At 39.0% G+C, this 22,171-nt stretch overlaps 1 protein-coding gene across 3 annotated transcripts in view; it reads right to left on the reverse strand.

Moving 5' to 3' along the window:
* Positions 1 to 20,785, reverse strand: part of ELOVL5 (ELOVL fatty acid elongase 5) — a 91,837-nt gene extending 71,052 nt beyond the window's left edge. The window contains exon 1 of one of the 3 annotated variants that reach the window (XM_007484096.3): positions 20,410 to 20,785. The gene's annotated coding sequence lies outside the window, so the exon portion shown is untranslated. Of the gene's footprint in view, positions 1 to 18,925; positions 19,280 to 20,207 lie in introns of those variants that run through there. The other 2 variants (XM_001364302.5, XM_056818404.1) reach the window with 2 other exon arrangements.
* Between the last annotated feature and the right edge of the window lie 1,386 nt (positions 20,786 to 22,171).

Consider the following 22,171-nt stretch of genomic DNA (forward strand, 5'->3'; position numbering starts at 1 on the left):
TTTCAAACTTTTAAATGGCTCAATATAAAATAATAAATGATATTTAATTATTCAATTACAAGTAAAATTAAATAATAATAATTGATACTTATATTGATTGCAATTTAGAGTTTGTGAAATCTGTCACTATATTAAGCAACTATTACATATCAGGTGCCTATACAAAGAAAGGCAAAAAAGATAGGTCTTGCTTTCTAGGAACAGTCTAATAGGGAACAGGACACCCCCACCATAATACACAATAAAAAAAATTAGATCATATTCATAGTGCTTACCATGTGCCAGGTACTGTGCTAAGAGTTTTTTAAATTATCTTATTTAATCCTCACAACCACCCTGGGAGGTAAGTGCTATTATTATCCCCATTTTACAGATGAGGAAGTTAAGGCAGAGAGGTTAAGTGACATACAACTGGTAAGTATCTGAGGCCAAACTGAATTGGGGTCTTCCTGATTCCAGGCTGGGTGCTCTAGAGATCCACTGAATACCTTCCTGTACCAACATGGAAACAATTATATTCAAATAAGCTACATATGGGATAAATTAGAGATAATAAATAGGACAGATAATCAAAATTAATTAAATCAATTAAATTAAATTCATTTTAAAATTAAAGTTATATAGATATTTACATGTAATAAACATATAGCTATTATATATTCATATATAATTATAATTAAATTTAATTCATTAAAATTTAAATCAAATTAATTAAAGTCAATAAGAATTAAGTGGGGGAGGGTATCAGGAAAAGCATTCTATGTAAATTATCTTATTTGATCCCATCACATATGTCCGAAAATCAACATTTTCCACCTGAGGAGTATAATCACAACTTGGGATGGTAAGGCTGACAAAGTCACCTCTGCTTCCGGAATTACAGATGGGCACTTGGATCTGATTTTCCATTCCACTTTCTTCTAAGACCAGCAAGAATCAGGATGGTTCATGACCCAAGGCAAGTGCCTCACTGACTCTAGTCATGTTCACTGATATAAAGCAAGTTTAGAGGGATACATAATTTCATTATAACAACAATAAAGAAGTGAATGTGAAATCAGAGGCTACTATACCAAAAAGGCCCATGCTTTTCTTTCAATGGCAAGGGCCAAGGCTGGGCCAATTAGTGTCTTCCCCTCCTCCTTTTGAGTTTCCCCTGCACAAGATACCCTCTCACATCTGAACCAGGCTTCCTTGACCATAGCAACTGTGGGTATTTTTTCTTTATGGGAAAAAAAGATTATCAATAATACTGAACACAAATACAACCAAATTTGCTTTACAACTATTTCCTTTCAAATAAAAGAAACCAGACCTAAACATGTCCTAATTTTTAATTCCTTCCTTCCAAGTTTTCATGTCAAGTCAACAAGCATTTATTAAGTGCCAGGCATTGATTGTTTTTTTTTACCCCCCCCCTTCTTTGTTTTGCTACTTTTCCTTCCACAAAAACTCCACATGGTCTCCCTTAGGATGCTATTACTTTGTTGTTCAGTTGTTTCAGTCCTGACTGACTCTTCATGACCTGATTTCAGGTTTTCTTGGCAAATATACTAGTGTGGTTTGCCATTTCCTTCTCCAGCTCATTTGAGAGATGAGGAAACTGAGGTAACCATGGTTAAGTGACTTGCCCGAGGTCAAACAGCTAGTATCTGAGGTCTGATTTTAAATCAGAAAGATGTCTTCCTGAATCCAGTCTCTATCCTGTGTACCACCTAGCTGACTCATGTTAATTACTACTAGGCAGTAAATTGAAATAAATATATGGAAGTTTTAAAAAGGAAGCAAAAAATCTTTTTAAAAGTTACAAAATTCTTTAAAAAAAATAAATAAAAATTATAAAATTCTTAACAGTATCTCTTGGTCTTATATACAAACCTAGAGAACTATACCCTCATTTCTGTCCCCCTCACCTGCCCCCCCCAATCTTGTCCTAGAGTCAATCAGGTAAGTTACATCAGTATAAGATATTGGGACAAAATCTGGAACTCGTTCACATAGATTCAGTAAGGTTGTTAGCTATCTCAGACCCCAGAGTCAGCTTCCTTCCATGTATCCAGATCTCAAGGTATGGAACCTCCAAATATCAGGAAGATAAATATCACCACTCTATCCTACCCTATCCCCACAAAAGATAAGTATTTTCTTAAACTTCAGGTCACAGGGAACTTGAAATCACCCTTCTAAAAGGCCACTCCTCAGAAAATACAGACTCTTCCCAACCTAGCCTCCAAAAATTCCTCCTCATCCACCCCAACATCTATTTGCTGCCCCTGGAGAGGAGGATGGTTACTTATAAGCTCTGAAAACTCTGATTCCTCACCCCATCTTTTGGCTCTGAGATGGCTTTAGCTGAAGCAGATTCTTTGCTTGCTAGCTTTAACAGTCAGTTCTACCTTTTATAATAAATTTGACCTCATAGTTAGAAAGCAGTTCAGAAGGAGACAGGGCAGTTTTGTTAAATTTAATATATACATTTTTAAAAAATATAAACTATATATTTTTAAAAACACTTTATTTTCCCTTTTGCTGAATGTTAAAATATTCACTTTTTTAAAGTTATCAATTTCATGATAAAATAGATACATATTTATTAAAATAAAAATATACAACTTCCCTACCCCAATTATCCTAGGTAGAACCTAATACTTTCTTAATTCTGGGTTTCTATGACTAGCCACCCCACCTCCCACCTCATTTCATCTCCATCAGATCCCAGATCTCAGGCTGGGAAGTAAAATGGGTCTCTTTCCAAAATGAACTTCTTTCAGTGATCCCTTTTCCATCTTTCTCCCCCAAAATGTTCACTTGAGATTCTCGGACTTCTGGTTCATTAGTACAACTGTGATGAACAGACAGACTCTTGGGCCAATGAAAAACACTGAGGTTTTTTAATGGACAAAAGCAACACTGAAAACATTAGAATTATGATCTGTTCAGAGACCAAGCTTAATTTCCGAGAATGAGTAAAATATGATTCCCCTCCTTTCTGCGGAAGGTAGGAAATGAGGCAGAGGATGTCAGATAGAGTCAATATGTTTTGTTTTCTTGTTACCAGAGGGCTCTCTCTGGGCCAGGGGAAGGTGGGGAAATAGGAAGGGTTGGGAGGAGGAAGCTCATTGGAAAGGGACAGATACATAAAATGAAAAAAGGGCATCAATAAAGATGATTAATTTTTAATTTATTAAATCCCCTTTCCCTTTCTTTACCCCTTCAAAGACTCATTTTTAGGTCTCATTTCCCACTCTCCTCCAGGCCAGTTGGGGCAGGGGTGTAGGACCACAGCATGGTGGATTTCCAGACCAAAGCCCTGAATATAAAAGGGACTTTAAACACACAGGAAATGTCAACTATTTCCTCTTACTCAGAGATCATGCCATTGCACAAGAACACCACCATCTTTCTCCTGGTTCTTCTAGTGGCTAGAGGATATACACTAACACCCAAAGAGAGACATTTCACTTTTCTAGAGATGCTTTCCAAGACTAAGGAAAGCAGGCCTCACTTTAAAGAAGGAGGGCTTAGCTAAGTCCTTGTTCTGAGTTTCCTATGTTTGAAGTAATGAAAAAAAAAAGTTGTCAGGCTACTTGGTCCCAAGCAAACACCTGCATTTTTCTTTCCAAGAAATGTTCGTGTTTGACTTTTTAGTACTGAAATTATTACAGAAAAACAGACTATCTCACTAGGAAAACCTATTGATAGCAAGAAAGGACTCATTAACATTCTAAATTCTAGGTCAGCACACAGTTCAAGGAAATACATTAGAAGCTTTGGACTAGCATCCAACTTAAAAGAACCATCTTTTATGGTTATCATAGGCTTTTACTCATTTCCAAATGCATGTACATTTAGATGCTCTCTAAAGCATAGTTTGATTATCTTTACTTTAATCAATACAATCAAATGGCAGAAAAGAGAAAGGAGAGACAGTTTAGCTGGGTAAGACAGGAAAGAAAAGTAGAAGCTACTCATTACCTTTAATTTATTGTATCAGATGATTATTAGCATGGACCTAAGGGGCACAGATTCCAGAAACCACATACTATTATCACTGTTATTTTTTTAATATTCATTTTTCTCATTTCTGAATTTTTTCCTTTGAAATGTTCTAAATTAGCATTAAAATTTTTTAAAATACATTCACATTGAAGGACACAGGATAAAATGGTACAGTAAGAAGAACAGCAGAGCAGGAAAACCTGATCAACTAAGAATCAGGAAATCTGGGTTCTAAATGAAGTTCTGCCAACTTGATATGTTGTGACCACTTCACCGATTTCATCTTCTGTACAAGGACAAAAGTCCAGATCTCTGCTGAAAGTCACTTTCAACTCCAAAAGGATAAATCATCTCTTAAATTACATGTGTTACACGTCAATGAGTATGGAAGAAAGTATTGGGATACTATTCACATAATCCCATCATTGGTAGGAAGAAGTAGCAGAATGGCAATGATAACTGGAAGGGTGGTAAAGTTAGTATCAAAGATTATTTCAGTTTGCAAAAGGGCTTTTTTGAGTAGAGTGGGGAGAGAAGAAATAATAAAAGAGGAAAGATGAAAATGTCCATAGAGATAGGCGACATTGAAGATGTGCTGAAATATAGGCTTAAGTTCAGTTTACAATACCATTTGCCTAAAATGAAAATGGCAGAGATGACTTACTACTAAGGAAAAACATCTAGAATGCAAACACATGGGGCTCAACTGTTCCAAAGCTGGCTCAGTGGAATGGGACACTTATTGTGCTATAAGAAATGATGAAGGGGATAATTTCATCAAAATGTGAAATAGAATAAAATGAGCATAACTAGGAAATTATACTATTGTTATTAAGCAATAATGATACTATAAAAACAAACTCTGAAAGACAAAAAAATTTGATTAATGCAATGACCAGCTACCATGGTTCCAGAGGACTGATGCTGACACAGGTGATGGACTCAATGTGAAGAGTGAGATTTTTTTAGACATAGGAAATTGGGGGGGGGGGGGGATCTGTTTTGTTTCATGATGCATATTTGTTATAAAGATTTGGGCTTTTTTTTTTTTACAGTGAAAGGAGAGAAAAAGAAAAGCTTACTAAGCTTACTAATTTTTTTAAATGTAATTAAAACTCAACCAATAAAAAAGGAATTGCTGTTATTTTAATTTGTTACAAATACATTCATACTGAAGGATACAGGAAGCTGATTAAATAGTTCTTTTATTCACAACATGATTATTCAAAGGAAGATCAGATTATAACAAATGAAACATCAATAGAGTGTTTGTTTTTTTAAAACAAATGTGAAAACAGGCAAAGGCTCTTTTAATGATATAATTCCTCTGCCCTTCTTTGCTTTTCATAGGATTTAGAACTGAAAGGGAACACAGAAATCATTTACTCCAAATCCCTCATTTTACAGATGAGGAAACTGAAGCCCAAAGAATGGTGATTTATTGGACTTGCCCAATATCACTTAGTTAATAACAGGATCAGGATTTAAACCCAAGTCTCCAGATTCCTAGCCCAATGAAAAATTATTCTTTTTTTTTAAGGGACAAACAATGAAACCATATTATAATGAAAGTAGCCATAGAAAACAAATTAATAATAGTAAAAAAATAATAGGCCTCAAAATGCATTCATACTCAAAAGGGAAACATTATATAAAGGTTTAAAAAAATATGTGCAATGTGTGATATATGATCCTCCCACCTCTAAACAAATATCCCACTCTTAGCATATGTTAATGGTCACAGATGTGTATGCAGTTGGCTGGAGCAGCTGACTTGTTATATAGTGCTCCACATGGGGCACCCACCAATCAGGACTTCGGGCACCCAAGGCAGAGGTATTATGATAAAGGATGCTGTTGAGAGATGATGAACAAAACACACAGAATGAGACACGCACTTTTTTAGACATGATTATGGTACAAATTTGTTTTGTCTGACTCTATAAATTTATTATAAGGTTTTTTTTTTCTTTTTTCCAATGGAGAGCAAGGGAAAGGAAATGCTTGTTAATTAAAAAAAAATTAAAAACAAAATGAAACAAGAAAACCCAGTGTTTCTGTGTGGAGGATGGAATGAAGATGGAAAATATTTGAGGTATCTCAAAATATCAAATAACAAAGGATCAAATATCTGGGCAGCTAGGTGGATAGAGTGTTGGACCTGGAGTAAGGAAGGCATCTTCCTGAGTTCAAATCTGGCCTCAGATATTTCTTAGGTACATCGATCTCAAGTAAATCACTTACTTAATCTTGTTTGCCTCAATTTCCCCATCTGTAAAATGAGCTGGAAAAGGAAATAGCAAACCACTCCAGTATTTTTGCCAACCCCCCAAAGGCATCACACAAAGAGGTATTACATGAGGTGAAAATTACTTTTAGGCACCTGACTGAAAACATGTAAATGGGAGTTGTTAGGATGCCCCTATATTCCTTGGTCTTTAGCATCTCACACAGCTAGATTGGAAAACTAGTATGGTAGTCTATACTCTGGTGCAATCATCTTCAAGACTAAAACATACATCACAATAGTAAATGGCATTCTGATCTACAGTAAAATCTGCCAAAAATAGCTTCCCATTTTAAGGTAGGCATTTCCAGATCCAAAAAGAACTGGGTTCTTTAAAAAAAATTTTTTTTTAAATGAACGAGCTATAGATAATAACTAAGAAAGGCAGATATGACAGAGGCTTTTAATCAACATTTTATGCTGTGCCTAAATCACTTATAAGTTTTAGCTGATTACAGCTTGATGAGATTACTTGAATATGCAATTAAATTAGTCATGTTCCTTTAACTCAAGAGTGCAAAATAGAAGCAATCTAAAAAACTCTAAATTGCAACTCCCATAAAGGGAGTCACAAATATAAGTTATATTAAGCTTTCCCTAAAAGAAATACTAGATTTTTTCAATTAAACCTTGAGAGGCAGGGATTAAGAAAGGATAGAAGAAAAGGGTAATTGTATTAAGCTAAGGACACCAAGCCACTTGCATTTTTTATTTTAATCTCGGTTCCAATAAGCTATTCAAATATATATGGTTTTCTTTAAACAAAAAGTTTAAGCATCCTATAGAGTAGCATGTTTCTTAAAAGAAGGCTAAATACTGATGTAGCCCTCTCCCATATAATTTTAATAAGGACTGTTTTAACAGCTATTTGTTGTTTAGTCATTTCAGCCACATCCAACTCTTTGTGACACTACTTGGGATTTTCCTGGCAAAGATACTAGGGTTTCCTCCTCCAGTTCATTTTACAGATGAGACAAATAGGGTGAAGTGATTTACCCAGATCACTTAATACATGTCTGAGGCTGGATTTGAACTCAGGTCTTCCTAACTCCAGGCCATGTGCTCTATCCATTGCACCATCTTGTCAGATGTCAAATTAACAGAAAATCTGCCAAATATATTATAAAATTAATTTTTTAGCATAATCTGTCCATCATAACAAAACAGTTAAATTCTTCAGGTGTTACTATGAGAAAAATCTTTATTCTAATTATTGGTAGTGGCAAAGACCTAGAAACAAAGGGGATATTATGTTATCAACTGAGGAATAGGTGAAGAAATTATGGCACATTCATGGAATGCAACAGAATGCTAGTGTGCTGTAAGAAAAAAAATCATAAAAAGAGAAACCTGGGAAGATTTGTATGAAGTGAGCTAACCAAGAAAACAATTTATGTGACATCAACATATTAAACTGTTAAACTCTGATCAGTATAATTATCAACCATGATTTCAGGGGACAAAGGAAAGCTCCCTCCTTACTGACAGGGAAGCAATTGATTCCTAGGTACAATGAGGCATACAGTTCTGGACTCTTTTTTTTGCTGGAATTGGTTTTGATTTTGCATATTTGTTACAAAGGTTTTGTCAGTATAGTGCCTGAAACAAAGTAAATGTTACATTTGAAGGCTAAAGTGAGAAAATTGGACAGAATAAATTTTAAGTTAAAAAGATTTAGACATATGTTAAGTATGTATAAGTTTAAGTCTCAATCCATCCAGACCACCTCATCCTGTGCAACTCATCCTCCTCATCCTAGAATTTCTCCACAAAGGATCCAGCCAATAGACTTCCTCTAAATGTCTAGTGTGTGGATACCTCCAGAACCTGCAGTCTCCATTAATTATCCCTTGCTCAGCCAACACGACTGGCCTACCTGCAGACCAGAAGATTATTATTTTATCACCATCTCCATTTAATACTTTACATCTGCAAAACACTATATACATAGACATGATCTCATTAGACTCTAAAGCAGGGGTCCCCAAACTTTTTACACAGGGGGCCAGTTCACTGTCCCTCAGACCATTGGAGGGCTGGACTAAAAAAAAAATGATGAACAAATCTGTATACGCTGTCTGGGATAGCGGAGGCTGCAGCGCTGGCTGTGATGGGCCTGCCACACCTTGCATAGGCCATCACTGCCACCACTTATACGGGGCAGCAGTATACACAGTGTGGAATCCCCTCCCCCAGATCACGGCTCACCATGCTGATGTCTTCCATTGTGCAGCCACATAATCCTTTCCGCAAAGGATTGTCACCGGAAGTAGTAGTGTACGTGAGAGATGCCACACTTTGCGGTGCCGCCACATTTGGTGCTCCTCTCACTGATCACCAATGAAAGAGGTGCCCCTTCCGGAAGTGCGGTGGGGGCTGGATAAATGGCCTCAGGGGGCTGCATGTGGCCCATGACCCGCAGTTTGGGGATCCCTACTCTAAAGAATCCTACCAAAAGGCATTATCCTCATTTTTACAGAGAAGGAAACTGAGGTTCAAGAGAGATTAAATGGTGCAAGATTCTTTTCTACCGGACCACAGAGCTTCTCAAGCAATTGACTAGGCTGCTGTGACAGAGATACACCATAAGGACTGCCCTACCTTCCCACAGCTTCTAGTCTAAATAATTATCATTTAAAGATGTAAGTGCAAAGCTAAAGAAGTCATTTGCATTAAACTCCACTTACAAAAAACAAAACAAAACTGAGATCAGTTACAATAAAGGGACGTATCTACAAATTTTCCTCCAAAAGTTCATTTTTTCTAGAGTGGAGCAATGCAATGAATGCCAAAAATAGGAACAGAGGTACCCTGAACACTACCCGCAGGGATAAGCACACCAGACAGCTATCATGCCCTAGGGAAGCAAATGAATAATTACTGAATTTGGCATCCTGAGAACTATTCCTTGGGGAAGGAGAATTTCATAACAATCACTTCACAGGAATAATTCCTGGCATTGTAGACTGGAAGGAGCACCAGGTCTAGAGTTGGAAAAGCTGATATTCTACTACTTAAAAGCTATGTGTTCTTAGATAAATTATTTTATCATTCTGAACTTCAGTTTCTTTATCTGTAATGATGTGAGATTGCACTAAATCATCAATGAGATCCATTCCTAATCTATGATACCATAATAATAACAGAAGATAAGGACAAGTTTTTTACAATATGCTTTTGTTGAGGATGAAGGCTGGGAAGGAAGATGGAAATTCATGAGGGTAGGGAGAAAGTAACATATTATAACTAAACTGGATGGATAGAGTTTAATTCTATAGCCTATATTCATAACCACAGCTCTATTTTGGGAAAGCCGTTATTCTCTCCTTTAGGGTCTATGCCATCATTCTAAACAGAAATGCTCTCCCCCCTAAAGCTGTGTGACTCAAGGCAAGTCACTTAACCCTGTCTGCCTCAGTTTCTTTATCTGTAAAATGAGCTGCAGAAGGAAATGGCAAACTACTCCAGTATCTTTGCCAAAAAAACAAAACAAGGGATCATGAAGAGTTGACTTAAAAAAATGACTAAACACACATCCCCTAAATGCCAGTCACTTAAGACTCTAACCAAAAAACAAGAGCAAAGGTCTCTACTGAGCTTAATTATATTCCCCTCTAGCAGCAATGGCTCTTCTTTTCAAAAGCACCCAGCTGTAGCTCAGCTAGAGGAGGCATAGAATTTGGTTGGCTATTTCATGTTTCTAAAAATGTACCAGTCAGATAGTTTTTTGATACAAGGCCCATGTAATTATAAAAACAAATAGACACAAATCAACTAAAAATGTTCCCACAGTGGGAACATGCCATAGTTCAGTAGGAGTTGAACAGCTTGGGAATGATAGCATTTAGAGACTAGTCAGGTGGTGTGTTCTACTATGGAGTGGAAACTTCAAATTAGGTCAGGTCTTTTTTCTTTTTCATGTACAACATACATCACTGGGAAAGAAAATTTCCTCTTAGAAAAGCCTATTGTAGCAGCCTGTTACTTTTATTACTATTCAGCCATGAGTTTCTTTTTTAAATTTTTTATTAATTTTGCTTTTAACCTAGATGACTAGTAGAAATAAAACAAGGAAATACAAGGATATGCTCTGAAAATTACTAAACAAAACAAAAATAACTCTTTAAAACATCGTGAAAACATTTTTCCACATCCCATCCAACATTTATCATTTTCCTTTCTTTGTCATATTAGCCAATTTGATAGGTGAGAAGTAGTATCTCAAAGTTGTTTTAATTTGCATTTCTCTACTCAATAGTGACTTGGAACATTTTTCCATATAACTAAAGACAGTTTCAATTTTGTCATCTGGAAATTGCCTGTTCCTATCCTTTAACCCACCATTTGTCAGCTGGGGAAAGTTTTTATTCTTAAAAACTTAACTCAGTTTTCTATATTTTTGAGAAATGAAGCCATTGCCTGAGATATTTACTATAAAATTTTTTTCTACCAGTTTGTTGTTTCCCTTCTAATTGTGGAGGTACTGGTTTTGTTTGTGCAAAAACTTTTAAATTTAATTTAGTCAGTTAACTATTTTATATCTTATCCTATTCTCTGACTTGTATATATCCATTTGGTTGTCAAATCTTGTCATTTCTACCTCCATCTCCAAGGTCTGTCCCCTTATCCATGGATCTGACAGGTAAACTTTCACGCTCGTCTAATCTGCTTAATTTCACCCTTTCTTTCTTTTTCTTTTTTTAAAAACCCTTACCTTCAGTCTCAGAAACAATATAATGTATTGGTTCTAAGGCAAAAGAGCAGTGAGAGCGAGGCCCTGGGGGTTAAGTGACTTGCCCAGGTCTTACACCACTAGGAAATATCCAAGGCCAGCTCTGAACCAGGATCTCCTCTCTCTGGGCCTGGCTCTCAAGCCAAACCACCCTCGCCCTTTATTTGTAAATCATGTCTCCATTTGGACTTTACCTTGACATATGGCATGAGTGCGGGTCTCTGTCTTGTTTCTGCCATACTGTTTCCAGTTTGCCCGGCAGTGTGGCTCTTTGGGGTGGTCAAACATTGGGTTCCTGGGGTCGCCGAATGCCTAATCTATTCCATTTTTCTTAGCCAAAACAGATTGTTTTGGTGGTTGCTGCTTTACCACAGTGTGAGGTCTGGCAGAGCGGCACCGCCTTCCTTCCTATTTTCCTTTAACTCCCTTCATGTCCTGGCCTTCTGTCCTTCCGGACTCTACTCAGAAGGGAGCTTGGTAGGCCTATGTTAAGTCTCCACGTAAGTGTGAGCCCGCACTCCCAGGGCCCAAGCCAGTGTGCAGGGGAGATGGGCTCTGAAAGGGGCGCTTCTGTACATCCGCCCTTGTTATGGAGAGAGCGGCTGGCCAGCTTGACTGGGCAGGAGGACGGCCGATGGAGGCTTGTGTGGGGCGGCATTCCCGGGAATGCAGCAAGTCGGGTGTTCTCTGTGGACTCGGCCGATTAGTCAGACAGGGATCCGGGAGCATGTGCCTAGAACCTAGGCTCTCCCTGTTATATAAACTAAGAGTCTGAAACGCAAATTCTCAAGATTGTTTTATCACCTGAGACCATAAATATGGCACAGTAGAAAGGCAGGAAGGCAGTCATTGTTGACATTGCTAAGGCTGTGTGGTTATGAACCACATACAATGAACATTTATCCAGTGCTACTGGGTGCAAGGGATTGGGTCGAGAAGTAGGGATACAACGACAAAACTGAAACAGGCTGCAAGGGCCTTACATTTTAATGGATGTTTAACCTCTCTATTTACTCAAGTAAAAGAAAAAAAACTGAAGGAGATAGAATAGATGAATCTAAAGGTACTCTCCAGGTCTTAACACTCTATTGATTTGCTGTGGCTTAAGCCAAATTACAGAATTGTTTGGACAAGTAAATTTTTTCTTTTAATTAAAAAAACAAGTTCCTCACATAAGAGTGTCAGAGAAGGAGGACTCTGAGGGAAAAAGAAAAGAAACCCAAGAACTGGAGCTTTGTGGGATTCTTCCAACTCAGTGAGATGATATACAGAAAAAAAAATTAACTACTGTTAAAGATGATGATGACAGAGAGGGGAAAAAAGCAAGAGGGATAAGATGAATAGGAATACTAGGGGAGAAGAGGGCATTGGATTTGGAAGCTGAGACTGGTCTCCTGAGTGTCAGTTACATTTCCAACACCCTATTGGTCACATCCAACCAGCACCTCCTATTCAACATATTCAAAGCTGTAATCACCACCCTCTTCCAGATCTCCCCTCTGACCTGGGTGTATCTGTTAGTGGCACCCCCATTCTCTCACTTAATGAGGCTCAAAATCTACAGTCTTCCCTGACCTCCTAGCCACCACCCTTTACTCTTACATCTAATCAACTGAAAAAATCCTGGGGATTATTTTTTTCCACAATCTTTACTGTGACTGTTAATATTCCATTCTTGGTATCCCAACCACAGCTTAAGATTTTCATTGTCCCAGCTTGGAATAGTGCAGTAGATGGATCATCATCTACAACGTGCCACCTGCGTGTATGGGGCTGTTTAGTCTCTCAGTCATATCTGACTTCATGCCTCCATTTGGAGTTTTCTTGGCACAGAGGTAGACAGGTTTGCCAGTTCTTTCTCAGGCTCATTTGATAGATGAGGAAACTGAAGCAAACAGGATTAAACACCCTGCCGAGGATCACACAATTAGTAAGTGTCTGAGGCTCCTTTTGAACTCAAATCTTTCTGACTCTGGTCCTGGCATTCTATCCATAGCACCAACTAGCTGCCCCTATGCCCAACCACGAGTGCACTCCAAGGCTTTGTCCTGGGCCCTTTTTTCTTTCCTTCTTGGTAACCATATCAGTTTCCGTGGGTTTAATTCTTTTCTCTATGCTAAGGACTCCTAGACCTTTATTTCTGGCCCTAATTGTACCAATAGGCTGCCTCCTGGACATTTTCAACTAGAAATACCATTGGCATTTGTGCAATAAAAGCTAGCATTTTATATAGCGCTTTGAAGTTTACAAAGCACTTCTTCACATATGTTATCTCATTTGATCCTCACAACCTTTTGAGATCAGTATTATTATTTTCCTCATCTTTTAGACAAGGAAACTGCTCAATCACACAGCTAAGTAAGCCTCTGAGACAGAATATGAACACATCTTCCTTATACTAAGAGCACTGTACCAAATTCAACTCTTTCAAAACTGAACTCGGTGTTTTTCTCCACAAACCCAGTCCTCTTTCTGAACTTCCCTATTTCTATTAAGGGCACCAGCAGCTTTTGAGAATCTCAGTTATGCTTGAATTCTCACTCTTTCTCACCCCACATATCCATTTAAATGCCAAATCTTGTCATTCCTATCTCCATCTCTGAGGTCTGTCCCCTTCTCTGCACTCATCTAGCCCCCACTGTCATTCAGGATCTCCTCATTTCTTACCTGTACCATTGCAAGAGACTCCTAGTTGGTCTCTGTCCTGTACACTCCATCCTTCACAAAATGTACAGCCCTGTGTCCCCCCACCTTACTTAATTAAAAAAATATTCAATAAACACTTATTAAGCACCTACTATCTGCCAGGCACAGTGCTAAGGCATGGGGATACAAATCTGAAAAAGAGAGTACAGCAAAAGACAAAGGTGGTCTTTGGGAAGGGGGAGGGGGTATTTGGACAGGGGCACGGTGGGTCTAATTTGGGGGTAGGTGGGTATGAACGGGGGTGATATCTGAGATGTCAGATTTGTTCCTTTTCTTAAATAGAGTGTAGGGTTCTACCTTCAATTAGGGGAAATGTCCTCCTTCCTCAACTGTTTCTGTAGAATTTCCAGTTTCTCTGAAGGCTCAAATCAAAAATCACCTTCTAAATGAGGAAATTCTTAATTTCCTAGCTAATGGTGTCTTTCCTGCTCCCACCCCCAATTGCTTTGTCTTAACATAGACATCTAGGTACAGAATCTCTCTCCAAGACAGACCTTAAACCAGAGGAGAGAGATTATCTTAAAAGGAACATAGATGCAGAGCTGGAAGGAACCTTAGAGACTAAGTCCAATTCTGTCATTTTACAGATGTGGAAACTGAGGCAGAGAATTTAAGTCAATTGCCTAGGGTCACACAGCAGGACTGAATGCAAGTGTCTTCCTTACTCCAGTCCTACTGACCATGTTGCCTCCCCAGTGCCTAACATATACAGAGGTGCTTAATAAATGCTTGCTGGTACATAGCCCCTCTACACTTCTCCATTCTCCCATCACCCAATTTATTTTACACCTCACTATCTAAGTAAACTTCCCCAAAGGGCAGCCAATAGTCAGGTCAGCCTCTTGTTCAAAAGCTTTCAATGGCTTTCATCTCCCAACTTAATAAAGGCCAAACAAATGTCTTAGCTTAGAATTCAAGGAGCACGTGCTTCATGTCACTTCTCTTCAAACTCTACCAAACCAAGCTAATCCTTCCTGAACATACCATATGTTTGCCTTCCCCCGTGCTACTGTTACATAATCTCCCTCAGTTTACAAAGTCTCACCTCTCCTCACCCCTAGTTAAAATTATAAAAAATTATGAAAATAATACTCATTTTAAAGTTTTTCAAAGCACTTTTCCTGATCTCCCTAGGTAGAAGAAATCTTTCCACTGACTCCCACCATCCCTAGTCTTAACCTCTCCTAAAATATAGTGGGGATGCCTTATCCTCAGTCTCACTTTCTGTGCTAGAGGTCATGGGGCAGGTCTGCCCCCCCCCCCCCTTCTATGTTCACTTTCACCTTCTAAGGGTTTTTTTTGGTGGGGATGTGGGAGGCTGCAAGAGAACATATACCTATGGGGTCAGAGCAGGTGTTCTATTATGTCTGCATTTTCAAGCATCCTTGGTAGGGCTTAGAACCTATCTCCCATGAATATGGGGGCCCTACTGTTTCTCTTTTCTACCTTAGCTCAGTATCTTACACACACAGGAAGAAAATGTTTTTGCTGAATGAATCTGTGTATGAATCTCTGCATGAAATGACATAAAATGAGTCAAACACCCCAAAATCTCATACTCACAAAAGCCCAAAGCTAACTCTGGTTTACATTAAAATGATAAATTAAGCATATGTAGAATGGATATTGAATTACACAGACCACAGACCATATTGGATTTTATGTAAGACAGATACAGAGAGAAACGTGAACTATGTCAAACCAACAAGGTTCATATATTTACTATGCTTAATAAATGCTATAGCAATACTCTCATTTTTTTCATGGAGTAAGTTTATAAAAATCTTCTAAGGAGAGGAATGATATAGATACACATAAAAAAAGGACAAAACTATATAAGTGGAAACCTTTCTAAGAGATTATATATTGTGAATAAAATATATGAACTTTGATAACCATGTAGATGCATATGAGTACTAGCATTAAAAAAGTTAAAAACAATCTGCCTTTTATGATCATTATTATTATTTAAACCTTTATCTTGCCTCTTAGAATCAATACTGTATTTCAGCTCCAAGGCAGAAGAGTGGTAAGAGCTGGGCAATGGGGGTTAAGTGACTTGCCCAAGGTCATACAGCTGGGAAGTATCTGAGGTCACATCTGAACCCAGGACATCCTGACTCTGAACCTGGCTCTCAGTCCACTGAGCTACCTACCCAGCTGCCCTCTGCCTTTTATTGCTTAGAAAATATTTGAGGTATACGAAGGAAGGAATGTTCCAAGCATAGAAAGTCCTATTTTAAAAAGAATATAGCCAAATAGCATATTGATTTTTGGAGCGCAAGATTAAAAAGACTCAATGCTGGAAGAGATACCTAACACCAAATGACGAAATCAGGATCCAAAAATGTTGGCAGGTTGTAATGATGGGCTGGATATAAGATTAAATGTAATAATATAAATTACACCTGGGGTTCAAAAGTACAAGCTGGCTATGGAGAAGTTATGGATTTTAGTGGACTGCCAATGTCAACACTGACATTTCATTTTTTATAAATGAATCCCTATTGCCTAGCACATAGTAGGGTGCTTTAATGCTTACTTATTGATTGTTGAAGCTAAAAAAACTAAAGCAATTTTAAGCTATATTAAGAGAGGTCTGAGCTCATGGAAAGTAATAGGCTACTGTACTCTGCCATAGTCAGACCATATCTAGAATTGTGTTTAGTTCTAGACACAGTTAGATAGAATATTTAATAGAGAACAAGCAGAATGGTGAGGGAAATGGAAACCATGACAGGAAGATAAGCTAAAGAAAATGAGGAGAAAAATTTCAGGGAGGGCTGAAGTTGTACTGAAGGGCTTAAAAAACTATCACTGTAAAAAATGGTTTAAACAGATTTTCCCTGGAACTAAATAACAGAACAAGAGGTACTGGATGGAAGCTTTAAGGAGGCATATTTAAGTTTGATTTAATGAGTTACAATATTAGACAACTCAGATTTATATAACACTTTAAGATCTGAAAAAGGGATTTCCTTACTATAACCCCTAGAAGTGATGAGCATTTCATACATAGCAAAGAAAACTGAGATTTGGAGATTAAGTAGTTTTTTCCAGGTCCCCACAACAGTGTGTGGGAAACAGAATTTGAACCCAAATCTCCTGCCTTTTTAACAATAAGAGCTATCCAAAAGTACAGAGGGCTCCCTCTACAGGTTGACTTCAAGTCTTTTTTTAAGTGATAGTTGGATGACTGATTACTTGTTGGGGATGATTCTTCAGGTTCCATTTGTACTGAGAGACCCCATGTGTCTCTCATGCAGTACGTGAGTGAGGCGATATGTTTTCAGTAGCAAACAAAAAAGCAGACAAGAGAAAGGATGGATGAGCCTAGATAATTTGATGGGAGAAGCATTCGGTGAAAGATGGGGGTGGGTGGGAGAGGGGGCAGAATGGCAACACATTTGAGAAGCACAAGGTCAAAAAAGTAGGCAAAGAAAATAATTTCCTTATTTGCACTGGAGATAAAAATGCAAATTTAGTCACTGCCAGGATCTAGCCAAAGTAGGGAAATGAAGATACAGTCAAACTGCCCAAAGGGAGAAAACTTCATTTGAAATGGATATTAAAACCCAAAGGATAAGAAACCATAGGTAACTACAAAATTTCATGTTTTGAGGCTATGTGAAATTTTATCTGTCCTCAGGACCAAGACAAGTTGCAATGTAAAAAATTAAACTCTTCCACTTTGAGCTGCCCAATTCAGATTGGTAGACAAAAGGGTGAATAAGGAGAGAAAATGGTGCTGAACAAATGCCAGATAAAGACACCAGAAAGAAAGAAAGATAAAAAAGGTGGTATCAGACTGTCTTAGAGTTAGAAGGGACTTAAGAGATAATCCTATTCTAACCTTTTCATTTTACATGTGAACAAATTAACCCAGCACAATGAAGTAAGCAGACTCGGGCTACACAGTTAGTGGCAAAGCTATGATCAGAAACCCATGTCCTCCTAGTTCAATGGTGAACAATCAAAAGATAAGTAACTATAGTCTTCTACAGATACCAAGAGGCAAATATAAAGATAAGATCTTTTTAATCTTATCTGCCAAAGGAGATTCAGAGAGGTTAAGAAATCCAAGTAAACCTAGCTTTCTTAACAAACCCTCTGAATCATAAGCCTCTAAGAGTAGCTTTGAAAAAAAAAGTTCATCTAATTCTCCTCCTCCAACCCCAACTCTCCAATTAAGTGTCTTTAGGCACTTTATCTTTATGAAAATGGGAAGGACAGAGAAGTTTTAAGTCACTATATATGTATACATTTTTCAAGAATATTAGTAATCAGGATATTTTTGTTTCACCTCCAGGTGAAATATTTAATCTATAACTGTTGACCTGATGATGTTGTTTTGTTTTGGTTTGGTTTTTGGCCTGAGGACCAAAGACAAAAAACAAAAAAAGGCAAATACCTAAGTAATAGAAAGGAAGGTAGATCATATCTCATGGTGATTCTCATGGTGATACTTTTCTGGATTATCACAGAGTGTCTGACAAACTAATATTTTTTATTCATTTAGGACCAGGGACAACAATTCTAATTGTTTTTCTCCATGACAACCTTAATAAGTGCCTCATTTAGCTAACTTGTCCCTTCTCAAAAGTCTTTTTTTCCAAGTTAAATATCCCCAATTCTTTCAACTGATCTATTCATGGTTTCCTTTTATTTTCCTCATCATCCTGCTTGTTCTCCTTTGAACATATTCTGGCTTATCAAGTACCCTATTTAAACTGTGGTACCCAGAACTGAACTCAAAAATCCACCCATAGTCTGACCAGTACAGAGTACAGCTGGGCTTTTGCCTTCCATGAGAGGTACATTATAACCCCTCTTACTGAAGTTTTAAGAGCTTTAGGGTTTGGTTTGAGTTTTTGTTTGTTTGTTTGTTTGTTTTTTCAGTTTCTGTATGTGTAGATTCAATGAACTAAACTCCTAGATCTTTTAAAATGTGCTCCTGCTACTCCCCAAAAGGCCAAAGAAAAATTAATAGCTAAATCTTAACTTTTTGGTCAACATTAAGAAACAAGACATCTGCAAGTTTGAAAGGACCAGGTTGCAATGTTGCAGCTCTTCCGTCTTTTTAACTCTAATACAGCCCTTCCTGTAATTGATCCAGTTAAGTCTGTCTCCACCACGAAGCCAGTCCCCGGAATTCTCAACTCCGCCTTTATCCCTTCCCACCCGGCAAATAAACCACTCACCGTATTTCTCAGTTGTACGGGTTCCTGTGACCTGATTTGGACAATACACACTATACTCCCAGATTTGCCACCTGGAGTTGTGAGGTGAAGTTAAGTCACAACTGAAAGGGGGTAATCTCGCCCTTAACTTGCAATAGCACTCGACATATTACAAGACTCAAGACTCCTAAAAGATCTAGTACGCAGGGGATTTGGGGCAGGGGGAAGAGGGAAGAAGGGAAGGAAATGAGGTTTGTAGGAAAACGCTATTTAAACCGTTTTCCTTACAACGTAAAAAAGACACTCCTACTCCCGGCTTCCCTCCTTCCTTAGCCCCCTCATCAGCCTGTACTCAAGTTTCCGAGCAACCCTTCCTTCCCACCCCTTCCTCTCTCCCTAGAGGTAGTCCGCTCTAGGCTCATGCACACAGCCAACCAGCTCACGCCGCTCTCATGGGCTGATGTTGGGGGGTAGCGGGGGTCGGCAGCGAGGCTCTTCCCTTCCTACCTCCCTAAAAGGCTGCCGTTGCCGCTCCCTCAGAGCCACCCTGCCTCTTCAACCAGCCTCATACGTCTCACCACTCATCACCATTCCTTTCTGGTTTTAATAAACCCAAAGCAGTCCCAGGAAAGCAATCTTTTCCACCCGGGTCCTGGGGGAAGGGCTGCATACACAGGCACGCGCACACACAGACACACACCGACAAACAGACAGACACCCTCTAAAGCCCAGCTTGGTTTGCTAGAGAGGTTAAATCACCGGGCGGAAAGGACTGAGCACCTAACAGCCACCTCTTTTCATGGCCCGGGGAGCAGAAATGGACTCAAGGAGCTGATTTTTTTTTTTTTGTCTAAGATGACAACAGCAGGGGAAATCCTACTCCAAAGCGTCCCCCTCCTTCAACATTTCTAAATCCACCCAAACGGAAGCCACACCAGCAGCAACAGCTCTCCCGACCTCTCCTCAGCGAATCCATCCAAACCCGGTCAGCCGACAGCCATAGAGAGACCTACCACAGAGAACCCTATCTACTCCGCCCGGCATCTAGGTCTCTTTGCAGAGTCCGTGCATCCACACAGAATGTTAGGTGGGGAAAATCAGCTTGTAGTCGTTTCCACTAGCCTAACAGGTGCGACAGGCATCGGTGGAGGAAAACTCTTCAGTTTCTTTGAGTAAGAATGGAGTAAAATGTAGGAATGGGAAGGGTGGGTGGCGAGAATCTACAAAATCTACCCCCAGTGCAAGCACCTTCCAAAAAAGCATACTTTTCCATTCCCCAGAAGGCGACCGAAAGAAAACATACCTCTTCCAACCTACAGTGGTGAAGCGGGAACAGTTGCATTCATAAGATAAACCATTCTCAAGCTCGGTCCAGCCTTGAGAGAGCAGGAACAGAAAATGTAACGCTAAAAAGCAAGCCCCTCTGCTTCCTTCATTTTTTTTTTAATATCTGCCACAGCAGAACAGAAGCTGCACGAAGAAGTTTCCTAAAGCTAATTGCTTACCTCCTTAGACCGAGAGCAGCAGCTTTGCGAAAACAGCAACAGCTACGGCAGCAGCAAAAGCTGGAGCGGACAGCCGGCTCTTTCAGGCTGTCACGCTAGAGCAGAAGAGGATATGGGAGGGAGGGACGAGGCAGGGAGGAACCACGAAGATGAGAAGAGGAGGGAGTTGGGTACCTACAATAAAACGTGGGCTGATTGTGACGTCACAATGGCCCGATGGGCGAATAGGAAACCGAACTATGAATCAAGTTCTATGATGTCATGTGTCACTAAGGGCCAATCCTGAGACAATAGAACTTTCGTGATTGTAAATTTGAGAATCCAAAGCAGTTGGGCTGAGGGGGGTGGTCCCCTCTAGTTCACGTGTCTATCGTCAGTTTTACCCGCTTTCTTCCCAATAAGCCTGCGTGAAAAGAAGAGCCTGCGCAGTAACAGCAATGAAGTTCCCGCTGCCCTAAACTCTTTCAGATAGTCTTAATCCCAAAGAATGCCGGACTGTATTACTGTTCTAGCAGAACCTTGCCCTAGCACTGAGCATGCCCAGCAGGAGGGCATGTTTCTAGCGCCCGGACAGCAGACCGCTACTTGGAGCTTTTAGGAGAAAGATTTGAATGAACAAGAAGGCAGGAGAGAATGTTTGGCTTTTAAATCGCAGAAGGGCCAGGACGTCAAGGAAAGGTGGAAAGCCATTCAAAAAGCCATGCCTGGTGTTGCCTTGATAATATTGTAAACCATATAAATTGGAGTGTGCTTTTTTTTTTCTTTTTGAAGCAATTATATAATAGATGTAATTACTTGAATGAGAGAGAAGCTGGCTTCGTGGAAGGGTAGAGAATCCTTGTTGGCTGGTAATGTGGCCACAGAATTGGGCCCAGGATCATTTTCTGCCATCACGAGTAAATTTCAGCTTCCATCACTTAGGAAATCAGGGATTCTCCTTCAGGAATCCTTGCCCCTCTCCCTATCTTTCCTTAAAGATCTTCAAAGTTTTACAAGTATTTCTAATTTTCCAAAGAATTAGTAGTGTCTTCATTTGAAAAATCAAAGGTTGGATGAGGTGATATCTAGGGTCTTCCCTACTATAAGAACCCTTTTGATCCCAGTTCTAGTTTGCTTTAAACAGAGATGCTGAAATAGATCTAGCCTTAGACTTCAGAGTTATTTGGATAGCCAAATTGTGGTATATTTGTCCTATAATAATACCTACTGGATGTCTTATTTTTCTATTTTCCCCATTACCAAGCACAGTGCTTTACCCATAGTAGATGCTTAATGGTTGTTGAGTGAATAATATTCCTCTCCTCCAAACCTCTTGAAATGTCCATTTGACTCTCCTGGATTATGAAAGCAGAAGTACTTTGACCTGGGGTCTTTTTTTAAAACTGGCATTTAGTCACTCTCCTGAGTTCCTCCTTAATGCCTTTGTCCTAACAGCTCTTCTGTATAAGTTTCTTCATTCCTTTTGATTTTACAGTTTCTCTAAAAGCCTCCTATTTCTTCACAACTTCTCTGTCACTCACTACACAGGACTTTATATATTCTCTTTTATTTTGTTCTGAAACTTATCTCAGAGTTATCTCCCTGGACTATGATCTCTTTTGCAATAAACATTAGCCAGCCATTTCTACAACATAACTGTGTTTTGCTTACTCTGGCCCCAGCCAGCCTGAAGGTCCACATATGATAGGAGAAGGAAGGTTTTGATTTTTGTTGTAGTTGTTGAAAGTGTGTGCCTTGACTTTATGTCATGATGGAAAGAATA

The sequence above is a fragment of the Monodelphis domestica genome, chromosome 2 (genome assembly GCF_027887165.1).
Source record: "Monodelphis domestica isolate mMonDom1 chromosome 2, mMonDom1.pri, whole genome shotgun sequence".
Lineage (NCBI taxonomy): Eukaryota > Metazoa > Chordata > Mammalia > Didelphimorphia > Didelphidae > Monodelphis > Monodelphis domestica.